The sequence below is a fragment of the Phacochoerus africanus genome, chromosome 3, assembly GCF_016906955.1.
Source record: "Phacochoerus africanus isolate WHEZ1 chromosome 3, ROS_Pafr_v1, whole genome shotgun sequence".
In the NCBI taxonomy this organism is placed as follows: Eukaryota; Metazoa; Chordata; class Mammalia; order Artiodactyla; family Suidae; genus Phacochoerus; species Phacochoerus africanus.
Window position 1 is genome coordinate 149,160,554 of NC_062546.1, and position 18,579 is coordinate 149,179,132.

At 39.1% G+C, this 18,579-nt stretch overlaps 1 protein-coding gene across 2 annotated transcripts in view; it reads right to left on the reverse strand.

Moving 5' to 3' along the window:
- The window catches only part of PDE11A (phosphodiesterase 11A), a 424,697-nt gene that overhangs the window by 306,530 nt on the left and 99,588 nt on the right, over window positions 1–18,579 (reverse strand). The gene's annotated exons all lie outside the window — the stretch shown is intronic.

An 18,579-nucleotide genomic window follows, 5' to 3' on the forward strand; every position in this document is an offset into this window, starting at 1 on the left:
ACTCTGGGCAAAAGGAATTGAATAAGCAAAAATCAGGAGTTGGGAAGATGCATTTCGTGTCCTTGAATGGCAAGACTTCCAATGTGACTTAAGTGTAAACAATATATGGGCAATATGTCCAGAAATGAGAGTCAAAAATTAGTTGAGACTCAATCCTGAAATGACTCAAATGCCATCCTGAAGATTTTGGGTTTTATGCCAGAAGCAACAGAAGGCTGTCAGACTTAGAATGAGTAGCATGGTCACATTAGGACTGTAAAAACATAACACTAGCAATAGCACTCCAAAGAGAGCAAGAATCAAGAAGGCAAAGAGATAAACCATAATTTCTAAAGACGATAAGATCCATGGGTCTTTTGTAAGTAAAATTAGTAGAATTAGTCAATCAATTAGATACTGGACATGAGATTAAAAAGAGGAGAATCAAAAATGATGGCAAGGTCTCTAGCCAGGTGGGTAAAAGAATGGTGATACCATTGAGTAACACAGAAAACTTAATAGGAAGATTATGGTCTGGGCACCAGGGCAGGAAGGTATTGAGTTTGATTTGGGATGTGTAGCATTTGAGAATAAGTGCAGGATCTAAGTAGGAATGACCTGTGGAACTTGGTGCTCTAGACATGAAATCAGCCTAATGACCTACATACAGCTTGAGGGTGAGAGGTGAATTCAAATGCACTTAGGAGACTCCCAGGGATAAAATGGTGAGTGGAAGAGAAAGCAGAAGAAAGCACCTTTTTTTTATTATTATTATTATTTTTGGCCACTCTTGTGGCATATGGAAGCTCCTGGGGCAGGGACTAAACCCACACCACAGCAGCAACCCAAGCCACTGCAGTGATAATGCCAGATCTTTATCCTGCTGTACCACAAGAGAACACTGAAAACAGCACCTTTAGAGCTGCCACCACTTCAAGACCAGGTAAAGGAGATGAGGCAGAGGAAGTACAACAGGGGAAGCTGGGGCAAGTGGTGAACCATAGCAGCGCAGCAGGGAGACATTGTGGCCAGGGGAGGTGTGTCAGGAAGGAGAGACCTTAGGCCCTGTCAGCTCCTTCAAGGAGATTCAAAGGATGACTGGCAATACTCCATCCTTAGGGGATCAGTATTTATTGAAGCAAAGGTCTCTGCTGTTGTTTGATCAAATGGTCATCTCGGGAATATCCAGTCAGGCCTGAGAAATAAGGCTGTCAGAAGAATAAAAGTCACTGGATTCGATAAGACTGTGAAGCTGAATACCAAGAAAACCCAGCTGCTCCACAGGTGTCCCATATCCAACAGACACTGCTGGAGAGGCAAAACATCCATTGGCAAGGCCCTTGGCAGCTCACAGAACAGCAGCTATGCATGCCGACTCCTGGGCCGGCTGGCTTACAACAAGGCGGAAAGAGTCAACAACCTCTGCAGTACATGTCCCTTTACCCTTTCTTTTCTAATTGTTGTTCACATCTTTTCTCTAACACATGGTTTATAAATAGGAGGGAGAAGTTAGTAGTTCTGCATATTTAGAGACTAGAACTCATAAAGGTTAAGTGACTTGCTCAGGGACCCACAGCTAGTTCATGGCTATTCTGGTGAGGCTAGGAAAGCTCAGAAGTCACCAGCAATGATCCTGCCCCCTACTCATCCTTTCCCTTTTAGGAGGCTTTTCACAACGGCCTGGACTTCAATCCTGTCACCTTGCCTGGCTAAACCAAACGGAAATAAAACTGCACTACACTAAACTAATCTAAATGACTAAAACACAGATCTGTCCTGAGGTGGATCATGTCAAGTAGGGACATCCTTTATTAATCAGCTATCAGCAACCCAGCACATGTGTATATATATGGGTATTTACATATGTAAGTGACATAGTCATAAAACAATACTTATGCTTACTCTGTGCAGTGCACTCCAATATTTTATTTCATTTACAAAGTGTACTGTTCAAGACAAGATTTCATAACCCAACTAGCAGGTCATGACCCACAGTTTGGGAAATGCTGCCTTAGAGCCATCCTTGCCTGAGCTGAGTCACAGCACGCACAGCTGATGGGCTGGCAGAACCTGCCTGCTCTGCCTCACACTTGTCCTCTTAATCTGCTCTCTTCTTTCTAGTGCTATCCCATCTCTACCCTAGTGGAAGATTTTCCCATCTATCGTCCAAACTATTACAGTAGTGCATCTTCCCTCTTCCTACAGTAGTGGATCCAAAGCTTTTCTTCTCCACCAACCTCCACCTTAGTTACATTCAATTGGTAATTGGCTTCTCAGTCACAGAGAACGTGTTTGGCAGGAGCTCTGGCTTCTAAAATTACCTGTTATGACACTGATTCTTAGTCTCTACCCCAGAGATGTCCCACCTCTGTCTTGGGCCAACCCCTTCTCATCTACACTGGACCCTTTGAACACTCACTCTTTCCAAAACCTGTTTTCTCAGCTCTCCCTTCTCTTTGGACTTGTCCCCTTGGCTCTCTTCTCCCTCTTTAGAAAATATCCTCTCAATTCAATTTCCCCTTGGGGACAAACATCTTGAAAGATGGTTTTACCCTGGTGTGGCCACTCTACCCATTTCTGTTTATTTTTCACCCTAGTTTAATTGGGCTTTCTCCCCAGTATTCACTGACTACTTTCACTGAAGTTGAGTATTACCTTCCTACCAAATCCCAGAGGAGATTTTGACCATTGGGCCTTCTTGATCTTGGAGCCACAGTGGATGCAGCTTTGACTCTTTCTGGCCTCCTTCTCTCATTATTGTCTTGAGGGCTCTCAGACCATCCATTCCCTGGCTCTTTTCTTTGCATATTCTTTGGTATCAGGATTCTTTACATAATTGTCTTCTAGTCTTGGTCTATGAGCACTTTTAAAAAAACAATCTTTTCCATTTCCACAGTATCGCCTACCACTTTTACCTTGAAATTTCTAAATCTCTCTTTGTAGTTCTGAACAGCCATTATAGAAACCTAGTTTTAATAGCTTTAGCTTTTACATCCCACGGCTAGTCTTGCTTCCATCTAAGTTAGAAAGACATGCAAAAAGTGACAAGTGTTACTTGCTTTCCTGTGAGAATTTCACTGACATCTAGATTGTCTAGCTGCAGTAGTCTGCAATGCAAAGTCACTGCTTGATAGTCACATTGCCTCTTTTATAATGACTTTTTCTCCCGACTTTCTTAGAAGTGCCTATCTTTTAGAACTTTCTCTTCAAATTGTCTGAGTATTACCCACCTGCTCTGAAATAAGGTGAATGACTGGTATTGTTGTCCTTTTTTTATATTTTGTTCATAGTTAGGGACAGAAATACTCTGGTGACCTTAAGAAAAGAGACATTATAAAATATCCGTGTCTTTCTCTCTACCCTCCACTTCCTCTCGCTTCCCTTCATAACCAATCAGCAAAGGGTATTTCTACCTGATGTTCTTCACCTCAGGACAGATCTGTGTTTTAGTCATTTAGATTAGTTTAGTGTAGTGCAGTTTTATTTCCGTTTGGTTTAGCCAGGCAAGGTGACAGGATTGAAGTCCAGGCCGTTTTGAAAAGCCTCCTAAAAGGGAAAGGATGAGTAGGGGGCAGGATCATTGCTGGTGACTTCTGAGCTTTCCTAGCCTCACCAGAATAGCCATGAACTAGCTGTGGGTCCCTGAGCAAGTCACTTAACCTTTATGAGTTCTAGTCTCTAAATATGCAGAACTACTAACTTCTCCCTCCTATTTATAAACCATGTGTTAGAGAAAAGATGTGAACAACAATTAGAAAAGAAAGGGTAAAGGGACATGTACTGCAGAGGTTGTTGACTCTTTCCGCCTTGTTGTAAGCCAGCCGGCCCAGGAGTCGGCATGCATAGCTGCTGTTCTGTGAGCTGCCAAGGGCCTTGCCAATGGATGTTTTGCCTCTCCAGCAGTGTCTGTTGGATATGGGACACCTGTGGAGCAGCTGGGTTTTCTTGGTATTCAGCTTCACAGTCTTATCGAATCCAGTGACTTTTATTCTTCTGACAGCCTTATTTCTCAGGCCTGACTGGATATTCCCGAGATGACCATTTGATCAAACAACAGCAGAGACCTTTGCTTCAATAAATACTGATCCCTAAGGATGGAGTATTGCCAGTCATCCTTTGAATCTCCTTGAAGGAGCTGACAGGGCCTAAGGTCTCTCCTTCCTGACACACCTCCCCTGGCCACCATAACTACGGGTTGTAAGAAAAAACAGTTTGAAACCCACTGTGGAAAACTTCAATGTGAAAACTGAGCAGTTGACATCCTAAGGTGAGATCCTAAATCAAGATCAAGAATAAGATAAGGAGAGAGTCCGTGTTGTGGCTCAGTGTGTTAAGGACCCAACGTTCTTTGTGAGGATGAGGGTTCAATTCCTGGCCTCGCTCAGTGGGTTATTGATCCAAGGTTGCCATAAGCTGCAGCATAGGTTGCAAATACAGCTCAGATCTGGTGTTGCCATGGCTACAGTGTAGGCCACAGTTGCAGCTCCTTTTTGACCCCTGGCTCAGGAACTGCCATATGCTACAGGAGTAGCTGTAAAAAGAAAAAAAAAAAAAAAAGAATACATATAGGGAAAAGTTTTAGAGGTTAACAATCAACTATATCCTGAGATTCGTAGTTCTCTCTTTGTATCTCTAATGAACTAAAAGAAATCTAATTTAATCGCTTGAGCTTTTATATCCTATAATTAATGTAGAATCAACTGTCTTATCTAACTATTGGTCTAACTAGAATTCCTTTTTTAACTCCCAACTATTACAAACTAATTTATTGATGTTTTTGATCAGTCAGTAGAGTTAAACTAAAGCACAGAAATAATTACCAATTAAAAAAGCAGGCATTCATTCTATTATTTAGAAAGACAATTCTGCTATCAGAATGATAAGATTAGTTTCACAGATGAAATTTTGAGTTTTAAGTGTTAGCCCTGTTTTCAGTATTTCTCATATCTACACGCTTCAATGCAGTTTTATTTAGTCTTTTGACAAAGAAATCTTTTTAAGAAATTCTTTTGAAGCAGAAAATTGACTAAATGTAGTTTTTTCAGTCCGTTACACATATTAAACTTTGATTTGGGTGATGGATAGAGGTGGAAAGAAATGGTGAGGTGTGGGGGAAGAGGCCAATAAGGTTATAAATTTCATATCACAAAGATACAAGAGAAAATTACCAACGCTTTATTGTCAGGGAAATTAAGAGTCTTATTCATGCCCTTGAAAAGGGAAGGTGGAGTTGCCCGCAAATGCCAAAAGTAACTCTCCTCCAAAATGGAGGTGAGAGGTTCGAGATGAACATGAGTGTGACAGTGGCTTCAACACACACACACACATACCCCAAAATGTAGAGTTAAATCACTCTGGGTTCAAATCCTTTCTCATTTACTCACTAACTGTGATCTTGAGCAAAACATTTAACCTCAGTAAGTTAGCATCCTCATCTGATAGTATCTTGGAAAGGGAATAATAGACTTCTCAAAGCTGTTATTAGGTGGGAATAAGACAATTCCTGTAAAGTGTTCATAGGACAATGCAGTAAGTACTAGTTCAATATTATGACTGCATTTGTTTCCTAGGGCTGCCAAAACAAGGTACCACACACAAGTTGGGGTGGTTTAAAACAACATGCATAGATTATCTCACAGTTCTGGGGTCTAGAAGTCTTAAATCAAGGTGTCTGAAGAGCCATTATCCCTCTAAAAAAACCTGGGGAAAAGATCCTTCCTCCTTCAGCTTCCAACATCCCTTGGCTGTGGCAGCAGAACTCTTAATCTCACGTGGTGTTCTCCCTGTGTCTCTCCACATAGTCTTATCTGAGCAGTTCTGTCTCTGTATCCAAATTTCCCCTTTTAATAAGGACACCAGTCTTACTGGATTAGGGCCTATTCTAATGGCCTCATTTTTAACTGGTTACCTCTATAAAGATCCTATTTCCAAATAAGGTAACATCCTGAGGCACTGGGCATGAGGATGTCAACTTATCTTTTTGGGGAGAATATAACTTGACCCATAACAATTATTCACTGAATTGTCTTGCTAGAGATACTTTGCCAAAGGTAGGTTAATAAAGGACTTTAAAATTGTAGACTATGCTTCTCTAGTGATTCATTTTCTGTTTCTTTCTTTTTAAAGGAAGGAATATTTGGTCTTTTTCATGTAATGACTTCAGTGTAAATTTAGTTTTCTGCTCTTAGCTGAGGCTGGAATGACTGGGTGGGACTTTTTATCATCCTACAGTTTCCTTGTCTTGAGGAAAGGAAAACAACCACAGGCCTATGCAGCCAGGCCTGAGGAAGAAAGTATCATAGAAAAAGAACATGCACCTCTACTGTGAACTTTTTGTTAATCACATAACAGCCTTGAATGTGCTCATCATAACTGGAAGAGGATGGTTCTTCAAAGGAATTTAAATGAGTATAAATTATATACTTATTAATCAAAATGAATTCTTCTCAGCCAGTTTCTTTTTTGTCTCCTTAAATGTTTTCAATGAGTAATATGAACTTTTGCTGTCCAGTTTTTTTCTGCCATGACCCTGATTCTAATCCCACACGAAATAATACCTAAATACTACACATTCATTTCCACTTCATGTGCTTTACAAAATGACATATATTTTTGTCTCAGACTGGACTGTGCTGTGAAGGTTTGCTCTCCTAACGATTGCAATCATGAGTATACCTATCAAAGACTTCAAATTAGTTAACATAAGAAATAAAAATAGGAATATCTGAGGCCTGAATCCTGGACAGTAGAGAATCCAGCTCCTTTATTTTTTATTCAGGGCTATATCAATCCACATTCATTCAAATGCATTAATGACCTTTCCTAAAAGAATTCTAATTTTAACTATGGTTTTCTTTACCTCAGTTTTCTCAAGTAGTTAGTATACTGAAAGCAAATAATTAATAACAGACACTAAGGATGCATTTGAAAAAAAAAAAACTGCCAATTTCAAATTTGGCCTCAGTTGAGGGTCTAGTCATTGCTAATTGGCAGCAATAATGGATCAAGGCCACAAGGTGGCACTATAAGCAATGGGCTACTGGCACTTATTTTAATCAGCATCTACTCTAATAAAAGCTGACCCAGTCCAAATGCTTCTAAAGAAAACTGGCAAACTCTGAGGCTCCAGCGAAGAATGGAGACAAGAAAGGATTACATAAAGAGAAATAAATCAGTTATAATTATCATATCAAAAATAAAATCCAGGTCTTCTACTACACATAAGAAGCTACTTTAAAGACTGCTCCTATTTACTATAATGAGTTAGTTGAAAAAGTGAAATATAAATTCATAGAGTTTTGTTATTTGAGGGACTAAATGAAACTTTTTCACAAGTTATGGGTTTCTTAATTTTTTATTTTGGAAAATATGGCACAGTGAAAGTATAGTTGAGCCAAAAGACAGACAGAAAACTAAGAATTAATAGTTCACTTGGTCATCAAGTCTGTGCAATATGATTGTTTCAGTCAAGTAAGCAAGGCAACTGACATTGACCACTTAGAAATGTGACCTTCCAGATAAAGATTTAAGAAGCTGATTATGGGCTGTTATCAAGTACATGATAAATTCAACTTCCAAAACAGCACCACTTAATAAAACAAATTAGTAATATATCTTCTCTTCAATGCTCTGGTATTTACATTTCATTCTATGAAATTCTCACTTCAGATCATACCGAAATGATTATCTCTTGCTGCACAATTTTTGCAAAGCTTAGGAAGAGAAGTAGTTTACATAAAAATTTTAAATATGCCAATTACTGCAAAAGACCTATAACTTGAGAGTGTCTTAATACTATGCTGATTTTAGATTGGTACTGAATGGGAGAGCTAAAAACGATGCATAGAAAATGCATGAAATTGCTTGCTCATCTAAACCGATTGTAACAGTAAAGCAAATGCAAAGCTCGACAGTCCATATAAAAAAACCTAGAATTAAATTTTTTTATCAGGAAATCAATAGCATTTTGCTGAAGGTATGTAGGAGAGGGATAAGGACACTTTTTTAAAAAATCAGATATAGTTGACATAAAACATTATATTAGCTTCAGGTATGCAACATAACGATTCGACATTTGTTATTTAGTATGTGTACACTTTTAATTGAGCCAAAGCAAACCCAGAAAGAAAGCAAATATAATTTATAACGGTGCCTCCTTCAAGCACTGTTCAAATTACAGGGCTTTATTTTTATGCTTTTATTCTTGATTCTGCATTAATTTGCACATACTTATATGTTTCAGTCCCTAATTAAATCAAAAGCTCCTTGGGCTCAGTAATGGACCTCCTAATTTTTAAGTCCCCCATGGTCATAATAACAATAATACAATAAAGGCTACCACTTGTTAAGTTCTTATTAGATGCTAGGTATTGTGATAAGTAGGTATCATAACACATAAGCCTTGCCAAAAAAAATCTCATGAGATTAGTACAAATGCCCTGCCTGTTAATAAAGAGGAAACAAAAGTATAAGTTAATTTGCCAAGTTTCCTGAGTAGCAGAGCCCAGTTTTGAATCCAAGAATACTTTATGCCAAAGCCCCTGGCTTGCCTTGTAGAGTGGAGATAGAGGCACAGTGGTTAATGGTACATTGCCTGAGGTCTATCTGGCTCCCAAGCTGACTGGCTTTATGATCTTGGCATATTATTCAGCCATTCTGTACCCCAATTTAGTTATTATACCACACAGCAGTTCATAAAGTAGAAATTCAAAAACCCTTACGAAGAACCTTCCCATTTCTCTCAGGTACCTCCAAAAAAATAAACCCTTTTGTGAAACATACTCCAGCTGCTTTAATAGTCTAATAAATCAACTGGTATTTGATAGAACTGAAATAAGGTGGATATCTGATTTCCAGTAGTGGTCCTCAGTGGTTTCTGATAGGTGACACTGTGCTGTGACCACTAGCATTTCAGGCTATTGCAGTTAAAACAGTGCTTGCTTTCTTCAACAAATCTACATGCCTGCATGTCAAGCAGGGATGGCAACTGAAATTAATAGTGTAGATGAACAGTAAACCTTTTTGGGAAAACACTAATTTAGAGTACTACTGAATTTTAACATTACTAAATCTTACTGAAGCATTGCCACGGTTTACCTTCAGTTTTGTATCATTTAATCTGTATGTGGCTCTCATTTACCAAATAACCATTCCCTCTGGGAGTACTGGGAAATCTGTGATTTGAAATAAAATTACATAAATCAGGGAACACAGAAGCATAACAGAGGTTCCTATCATTTTCTGAAGACTCATTTAAACCAAAACAATTAGTAAGAGATAGTACTCTCTTCCTTCAAAGGTATTCAGGGCATCAGCCCCATATTCAGAGAAATTCATTAATCAACTAATCAGTGGCACAGAAGGCAACGCTGTCTAGTAGAAAGAACTCTGAAATCAATGTCAAGAAATGTCGAGTTTAATCCAAGTTCTGCTCCTAACTAGTTGTGTCTCACTGGACAAATCACTTCTCCTATCTGCCTCAGTTTTCCTGCTCTGTAAAATAAGAGGCTTTCTGTTCTCGAACTCTGAAGTTTTAAGAATTGGTGCAGTATAAAAACAAAAATACCTTCTAAGTGGGAAACTAGGGAGTTTTATAAAATGCTACATCAAGAGCCAGAGTAATGCCCAGTACTTGTATTTGCTTCTTTAAAGTTGAGATATTATGTTGGAGAAAGGAGTAATTACCCTGAAAAACATAAGCCAAAGTGATCTTAGACAAAAACAAAAACCAAAAAACAAAAAAAAACTTTGACCTACTACTGGTTTTCTCAAACAAGAGGCTCCAAACTATTTCGATTAGCAAGGAAAATATAGCAAGGGGAAAAGAGATCCTAACTTTCAGAACCATTTTGGGGGGTCCAAAACTGTAGCAAGATTAACCCCACCTTGCTGCATGTAACTAGACATGGAAAGAAATAAAAAAATAACAGCACTGAACTACCATGTCCCTGGGAGGAAGAACACGCCTGCTCTCATCTTCCATGTTGAGACAGGGAAGTGGGCATCCCAGACCCTACCATCAGGCTGATACATTCTTGACTCCTCCCCTCTTGCTGCAGTGTCATCCTGGGGGAGCCATGTCACTGGACAGGACTGAGGACAAGCAGGGGCATCCCTGGCTACAGGATCAGAGCTTTTTCACAGCCCACTACAGACCAGGTCTTGCCCTGCCCACTACAGACCAGGTTTCATGAAGGGGATGGATGTCCTGTGCCCTCTTAGAACAGTACAGAGAGCTCATTCCAGTCCTAACTGTACCACCTACTAGTTGTGTCTTACTCTCTGGGCCTTGGTTTCCTCTTCTTAAAAATAGGGATTATAATACCTCACTAGAGTATGCGGCCATGGGTGCTACCGCTGTGGCAATTAATGAATAAAAAAAAAAAACAGAAGCCTGATATGATATAGAGAGTTGAGAGATGTTTGAGTTGTGGGCCCATGTCTGCACAATGTCTGGTAGTCTGGACTTGCCAGGAGTCCATCTATCTGCATTAGACACAGAGGAGTCTTCCAAGAAATGATTCCTCCTAAGGGAAGAGAAGGACAGATCTATCCGCTTAGCCCTGTAAGAATGCCTCAACCTGTAAGAATGACTCAACTGTCAGAGGAAAGGGACTGACTTAGCAGGATGTCTGTTTGTTGACATTCATGATTGTGGCCCCCGTATGCTTATGTTTGATTCCTAAAAACAAAGACGGATAGGAGTAGAACCTGTAAAGAGCTGTTATATTTAGGGGATGAAAGTTCTTCATTCCCAGGGTAATTAATGGTGGTTTCTAGCCATGACAGAGTGTCTGGTAGGAGGCAGCCTAGCTGCAGCCATCTAAGGGATGCTGCCTTCATGAGCATTAGACCAACAGACACCCAGAATGCTTAAGGAAAATAAAAAGACTTGTTTATAAGCACATGTCAAACATCATGCTGGAGCTTCCCAGAAGTAGGCAGAAAGAGCTGAGGAATTAAAGATGTCACAGTATCAAGGGTGGATGAAAGGCAGAAAAATATAATGCCACTACTGCACAAGTTCTCTTAATGACCTCCACTGAAACAATTTGCGGCATAAATTGATGATATCTGTAAAACATAGCGGCAGTGTCTATAGCATACTAAAAGGTTTGGCTAGAAGACCAAGACTCCTATATATGCCTGGTCCCACTAGCCGAGTCTGTTTATACTATATGTTCAGATTATGTTTATTACATAAACCGAAAAATAAGAAAAAAGAAAATTATTTTATTTTTTTCTAGGAAAATCAAGTTGAAACCCAGAGAGTTTGATAAAATTGTGTCATCAAAAAGAAAAAGTTCTCAAGTGAGACATACGTAAGACAATCATAAAAAATTGGAGAAAAATCAAAAAGGCTAGAAGCATTCTAGATTTCTTCACAAGTGCCTTTTAACTCTAGCTTCATTTTAAATCAAACTAACTTGTCAACCATAGATAATGCATTATGGGTGTGGTTTATAAAAGGAAGACAAAGTGATTCTCTAACAAATAGATCCTCAATCAAAGAAATCACTTTCTGACAAGAAAAAAATGTCAGAGGGATGTATGTATTTTTAATTAAAATAAAATATTTAAGATTTATATGTATTGCGTTGAAACAATTCATTATTTTAATGAATCTGGGGCCTACCCAACCAATTAGCAGTCCTGATCATTTCAGACAGGAAGTCTTCGTCTGTATTATTCTGATCCCATTTCAACCTTAGTATGCCTTTCAGGTTTTACAGTACACAGTAACCCTAAAAATATTATATTTTACTCAAAGAATTGTATTTAGATAACTTATTCAAATCTTGGAAATTTAAGTGTTAACTCTGAAGATTGGATACAAAATTTGATGTCCATTTTTTTTCAGCAAACATTCCTAAGTATATCCTTTTGGATAGTTTTACAAACAGAGGCAGATTCACCCATTTGTATCTGCTTACATAGTAACATTGCAGGGATTCTATAAAGACCCTCTGTCCCTCAAATATAGCCCACCACCACTAGCCTGCAAATGTCTACCACCTCCAGTTGATCATGTTTCCTTTTTGCTTCTGAAAGTAGGTTTTCCTACAGATAGAACGGAGGGCCAGAGGACCCTCTAACCTTCATGGAGAAGAAGAGGCAAAAGGGCAAAAAGCAAAGAGCCTCAGAATATGAATTATATGGGCCAAGTTTCCTAATCTTCTCTAATGCTTGATAAAATCAAGCATTTTCCCAAGCATTTGACTATCATAGAATAACTATTAATTGACACCTTACAGAATCACTATTCAGAGGACAATTGTTAGTGAAATGTTTGCTTTTTGAACCACATCTTTCTTATCTCTAAATGCAAGCAAGGGTACATACCCAAACTGGGTAGTCGCATAAAACAAGGATACTGTGTACGGAGGTGTCCAATAGAGTAAGCCATTCCATACATGTAAGTTTCATGTCCCTGCATGAGTTATCTTTTCTCATCAGAAATAGATGTTTTGTTAAATTTCTAGATGAGTAGAAAACATGCTGTTGTCTCTAAGAATTATTTTGTTTAGAGACAAATACTCTAGGTGGGACTATTGCATTAAAAATATGGCATCTACTCTCTTAACGGAATTTTAAAGACAGAAGCAATTTCTCTTATGTGTTAATTTTTGTCATTTATTATATGTTCTTTTTTATGTTTTGCTTAATATTTTGTGTTGTAGTGAAAAGAACTAAGCAATATTCTCTTACTAGTTTTTCAATGGCTCTGAAACATTCCGTCAGAGAAATCTTTCTTGCATTAATGCTTTCTCCTCCACTGTCATGGCCCATCCAGTAAAAGCTGACCAGCTGTGTAAAATGAAAATCAGTGAGAAGGGTGATGACAAACGTAACTTTCAGTGAGTTAAGTGTGCAAAGTCACTGGATGCCACCACCGCCACACCACAAACCTTGGGGGGCCATATTTTCTCTTCAAAGTTTTATAAGGATCTTAACTCGAAGGCTGCAATGAATGAAAGCAATCCAGGTCTGGCTCCATAAACAAAACATTCACTGTGAGCCTTCTAGGATTATCCGAAGAATTTGAGAATGTTACCTCTACTCAGACTGAGCCTTTGGGAGTCCCCTCTTGATGCCTCTATGGTGCTACCTGACTTTGTGGCTGGCACAAATACGAAACTCTCAGATCCCCTCTGAGCAGTTTCTTGAAGAAGGTGTTTGCTTCTACTGCATAAAAGGAATGCACATCATCATCAGCCACCTTGGAACTTCAGTGGTTTCCTTAAATTTAACATTGCAAGATGCCATAAGCAAAATTCATCTACCCTGTTACAGCTTTCTAAATGGTGTAGATTTAAGCAAATCCCTCTTTACCTTTATATTTCCAGATCAGAGCATGGCCAGCTTCCTGGGCACGTGACCTCTGCAATCACACAGTGCCTGGTGCTTCAAAGGGTCCTGAGCTTGTGTTAATGCTCTACTGTCAAAGTAATTTTTTAACAAGGAGCCCAGCATTTTCATTTTGCACTGGGCCCTACAAGTGGTGCAGCCAGCCCTGCCACAGAATCTGAATTGTCTAGGTCTATTCTCAGGTGAAAGCCGACTTTCTCTTCACTGGCTCTGGGATTAAGTCAAAAATTAATGCTGTTAAGTCAAAAAGACAAGCCAAACCAAGGTCCACAGAGCAGCTGTGGAAAGCCTGTTCCCACAACAAGTGTACCTGTATGGGCAGCAAGAGATCTGCATTGACATCACAGCCTCTGAAACTTCCTTGGTGACTTTTATAGCCCCCTTACATTTTCCTTGCTCAAAACTAACCAGAATCTTCCAGATGCAGCAAGGTTAGTGTGTTATCTGTACATAAAAGCATATCACTTCTGCTTGCAAAATTTCAGTAGGATACCTCAGTGAGACCAGCAAAAGAGGCTTGCCTACTAACTTTGTTCAAAGCTCCCTGCACACATGCTGAACTTTCAGGTGAGCTCACAGTCTGTTTCTTATTTTCCACAGTGTTCTTTTAAGTGGTCCTCAAAACCTGTCATATATTCAAAAAAATTGATAGCTATAGTGTCTCTATAATGTCAGAAAATACATAAGAATGACAATGTGAGCAACTCTGCTTTAAGAAAGATAAGCAATTCACTAGAGACATGAAATGCTGCTTCCTAAAGCAGTATCAATTTTTGATGTGGTTACAAGGAAACTCTGTTAGTCATGGCACAGAATGAATGAAGTTCAGAGGAATACTCTGCCCAGCCCTAAATCTTTCTATCAAACCCCAAGGCGAGCTACAAATAAGAAAGGAAATGAAGCCCCATTTCCTCTGTAAGAGAGAGGCTATCTTTGCTGTAAATTTCTTTATGCACAAGCTGGGGATTTACGGCATTTACACAGTGGGGAAATGGAAGTCACTAATTGAGCCACCGGGGCCAAAATCCTAGTAGTTAATACTTATGCATTGGCAAGGTTCATTATAGTTGATGAATTTCCCCACTTTGAGGGAGAGCAGTTTTCCTGATTGGCAGGTCACAAACTCCCTGAATAGTGTTATTTGTTTTCCACATTCTTGGTGAGTCACTGTCCCTGGCCCTAAATTCCTTCTACCTGGGACTCGGGAGCATCTGTCCAAATGCCAAGAGTTCCCTGGAATCCTCATCCCAGACCAGAGAGACAGGGAGGATCAATAACACATCCTGGCCAAGACTGGAGGTAAGCACATCACCATCATGTTCTAGCAGCTAGAGATCCTTCTATTTCCCAACATCTGCATTCAAAAATAACAAAAATCAAAAGCCTTTGAGATTTCTCAGCTCATCACCTCACCTGACCAGAAAACTTTTATTCATATCCTATTATTTCCCATCAGTTATCTCAAATCCTTTAAGGAACAAAATGGAGAAGGAGGGAGGATTGAGAGAAAGAATTCGCTATGTGACATTTGGTCCAATATAAAACATACATTACTACAGTTTCAGCATATATATATTTGTATACACGTTTTAGCCAAACAATAAGCAAAACTGACATTCTCTCTCTGGTGAAGGTCACCCTAGCACCGATGGACATGGGGACATGGGTGGAGTTAACCTAGTACAAACTACATGGGATTAGCAATCATGCACTGATCTCAGAGAGAAACATGAATTATCCCAATCAAATTACTGTGTCTTCACCAATGAGAATTCACTTGTATCTTGAATTTTCTGTATCTTGGATGTTCCAGTTACACCGTCAATGTCACAATCGTGACACTCACTTTTGCCTTTTAAATAATTTGGTTGATCAATAACAGAACTTATGATTTTTGCTTTAAAAGTGTACAGCAGTAATTTTCAGTTACAAGTTCCTGGGGGGATACTTTGAAAAAATATTTAAAATATAATATAGGTTTATATTTGGAAATGGAAATATATACACTGTTTCCATAAAACAAACTGCAGAATACCTCATCAGACAACACCTTGGCCAGTCAAGATAAGACTCTTGTAAATGTTTATGAGTGCATGTGGGTTTTTTTTTTTCAGGGCAGCACCCATAGCATATGGAAATTCCCAGGCTAGGGGTCGAACTGGAGCTACCACTGCTGGACTATGCCACAGCCACAACAACACAGGATCTGAGTAGCATCTGTGACCTACACCACAGCTCATGCAACAACGGATCCCCAACCCACTGAGCGAGGCCAGGGATCAAATCTGCATCCTCAAGGATATTAGTCAGATTCGTTCTGCTGCACCACAACAGGAACTCCCAAGCATGAGCTTTTAAATGCTACAAAACATCTATCTATAGGAAAAGCATTATCTTCTTCCTGTAAGTTTCCTGAGTTTCTTTTTAATTTAGCATATATTGGGGGCCACAGGGAAGGGAGGACACTTGGACCATAAGAAAATCTCTTATTCTCGGTTTCAGAGTGCACAGGAGACTTTAATTAAATTTCTAACTCTTCTCTAAATAACATATTTACACTTATAGTAAAACTCATTTATAGCAATGCTTTTGGGGGAGTATCTGATAACTCTTTGGAGGCTTTCCAATTATAATAGACTAAACAATATTTTACTGCTTTTTTTCCTAATTCTAAAATAATATGCCTGGCATAATCTTAATAAAAATAGTAGAGTTAAATATAGTATAAAAAAATTAGAGATCAATCTCATTTATCAAGTGCTAACTGAACCCAGCAATATATCAAAACAATATTACACTATCAAACAGGATTCATCCTAGAAAAAAAAGCAATAAAAACCTGAAGTTAAAAAGGTTCCAAAAAGTATATAATTGTTTTTTTAACTGTGTCTGTGGCATGCAGAAATTCCCAGGCCAGGAATCAAACCCAAGTCACAGCAGTGACTTGAGCCACAGTAGTGACAATGCCAGAACCTTACCACTAGGCCACCAGGGAACTCCAAACAGTATTTAAACTAGTAAAGTGATAAGTTAAAATCACCCAGAATTGGGAAGGAAGTTAAGAGTGGAACTAGATGCCAGAGGGTCTGCTGGCTTTAATTCTGTCAAAATGCCTGTATCAAAAACACTTGAATCAAAATGTTCTGTGTACACAGGTGATAAATTACTAAAATATTCGTACCATTCATCCTCTTGGTCTCAATAAACATCTGCCTCCTACTTAACTCTCAACCCATTTCTACCAAAATTTTCATTTCTATGGATCTTAAGAGTACATTCTGTATAGAGTTTTGTTCTAATGGTTCATTTTACTCTTAAATACACAGTGTTAATTATCAAAAATTAAAGATCACCAGTACATAATTAAATAGTTGTAACTCCTCTTACGGTCCTTGACCCAAGCAGGTTACTGATTCACCTAACAGTTTTTGGCGATTTCTCAGTCTGACATAATATAACCTTGATCTATCCGAACAGCAGCTTAAGAGCATGAGAACTATGCCAGCCTAGAATCTCACATTAGCATTTTGAAGTGATTCCAGAATGCCTGAGATTGTCATAGAACATAACAGTATGTACCTTACTTCAATATTGACTGCAGAACAGAGATTCTTTTTAAAAAAAAAAAAAATCTTTTATCCGGGAGTTCCTGTCGTGGCGCAGTGGTTCACGAATCCAACTAGGAACCATGAGGTTGCAGGTTCAATCCCTGGCCTCGCACAGTGGGTTAAGGATCCAGCATTGCTGTGAGCTGTGGTGTAGGTCGCAGATGCAGCTAGGATCCCACGTTGCTGTGGCTGTGGCGTAGGCCAGCAGCTACAGCTTGATTCGACCCCTAGCCTGGGAACCTCCATGTGCCGTGGGTGCGGCCCAAGAAATGGAAAAAAAAATTTTTTTTTAAAATCTCTTCTTTTTATTCTCAACCCTTGTGGCTGAACTATGGACATGATTCTCCACATACTCTTTTTATTGTGGAAGCAGAAACACTTGTAGGCTCCAACATCTGTGAGAAGACAGGCAAGGAAGTGCCTGGGAGACATACTACACCACTGATTTACTAATTGCTCCTGGGAACACTCCTCAACCAGGATCTTCCTGCCCATGGAACGGGGCTACCGCATGTGGTGTTGCCCACCAAAGAACTGCAGAGTTGAATGGGACCACTGCTATTGTCTGACCCTCTGCCCATAGGCAGCTGGACATCTTAATGGCACAGGGTAAGGCCCAGGAACACTGAAGTCTAAAGACACAGATTTCAACTCTCAGCTCTGTCATTTTCAGTTCTGTAACCCAGAGCAAATCACATGAAATCGCTGAACCTCTTTCTGTTTAAGCTGTAAAATAAAAGTGTGAACAAAAACAATTTCTGAGGAATCTTTAATTTCTACGACTTTCATACATCCAGAACAGATGGGTCTCAGCAATTTTCCACTGAAGATTTATCTGCTAAGATTCTTATGTTGCTTTCTCTCTTTAACAAGCTCAGTGTGCATTATATGTGAAAAATGGATTTACTGTTATGATCTTCCCTTTCCTACTAATTGGTAAACTACATTCTGGTGTATGAAATGGCAACATTTTTATAATTAATTCAATGGGTACTCTTTGCTTTGAGCTTTCCCTTTTCTAAGTAGTGAGAATAGTCAGCATACAGTTTACCAAAAAAATGGCAAGCCAGGCAGAAGGTGAGGAAAGAACACTGACCTCCCAATTTCACTATTAACTTCTTGCTAGACAAGACAGACTGCAGGTACCTCAACTATGATAAAATATTTGACTGTTAACTTACCTATCTCAAAAGAATACTGACAGAATCATATGAGTTAATATATGGGTGAAGATTAAAGTCTTTATAAATGTAAATTTTGGTGTCATTATAAGGAGTGATGCTTCCAATAGCTCCTAAGATATTAAATGTAACAAACTATATATCTGGTGTGTATTCTGCCATCTTCCAGTTGACTGTCTTTCTAAACCAGACCCACAGGTCTATCTGTTGGATAAAGCTTCCTGCCTTTAGTGCCCATAACAAGTGCTGTGCAAACATTTTACATCATTGAACCATGAAGGGCAGAGAGTATTTTTTCCAAAGTATTTTTCTGGGAATAATTGTGAAGGATCATCTTCCAGGTGAATGCCTGTGGCCTTATATTTCCAGCACAAATAGATCTGTGTTTTATATACTGGTCCTAGTGAAGATGTAATTTCAAGAAGGAGAATGACTTATGCTCT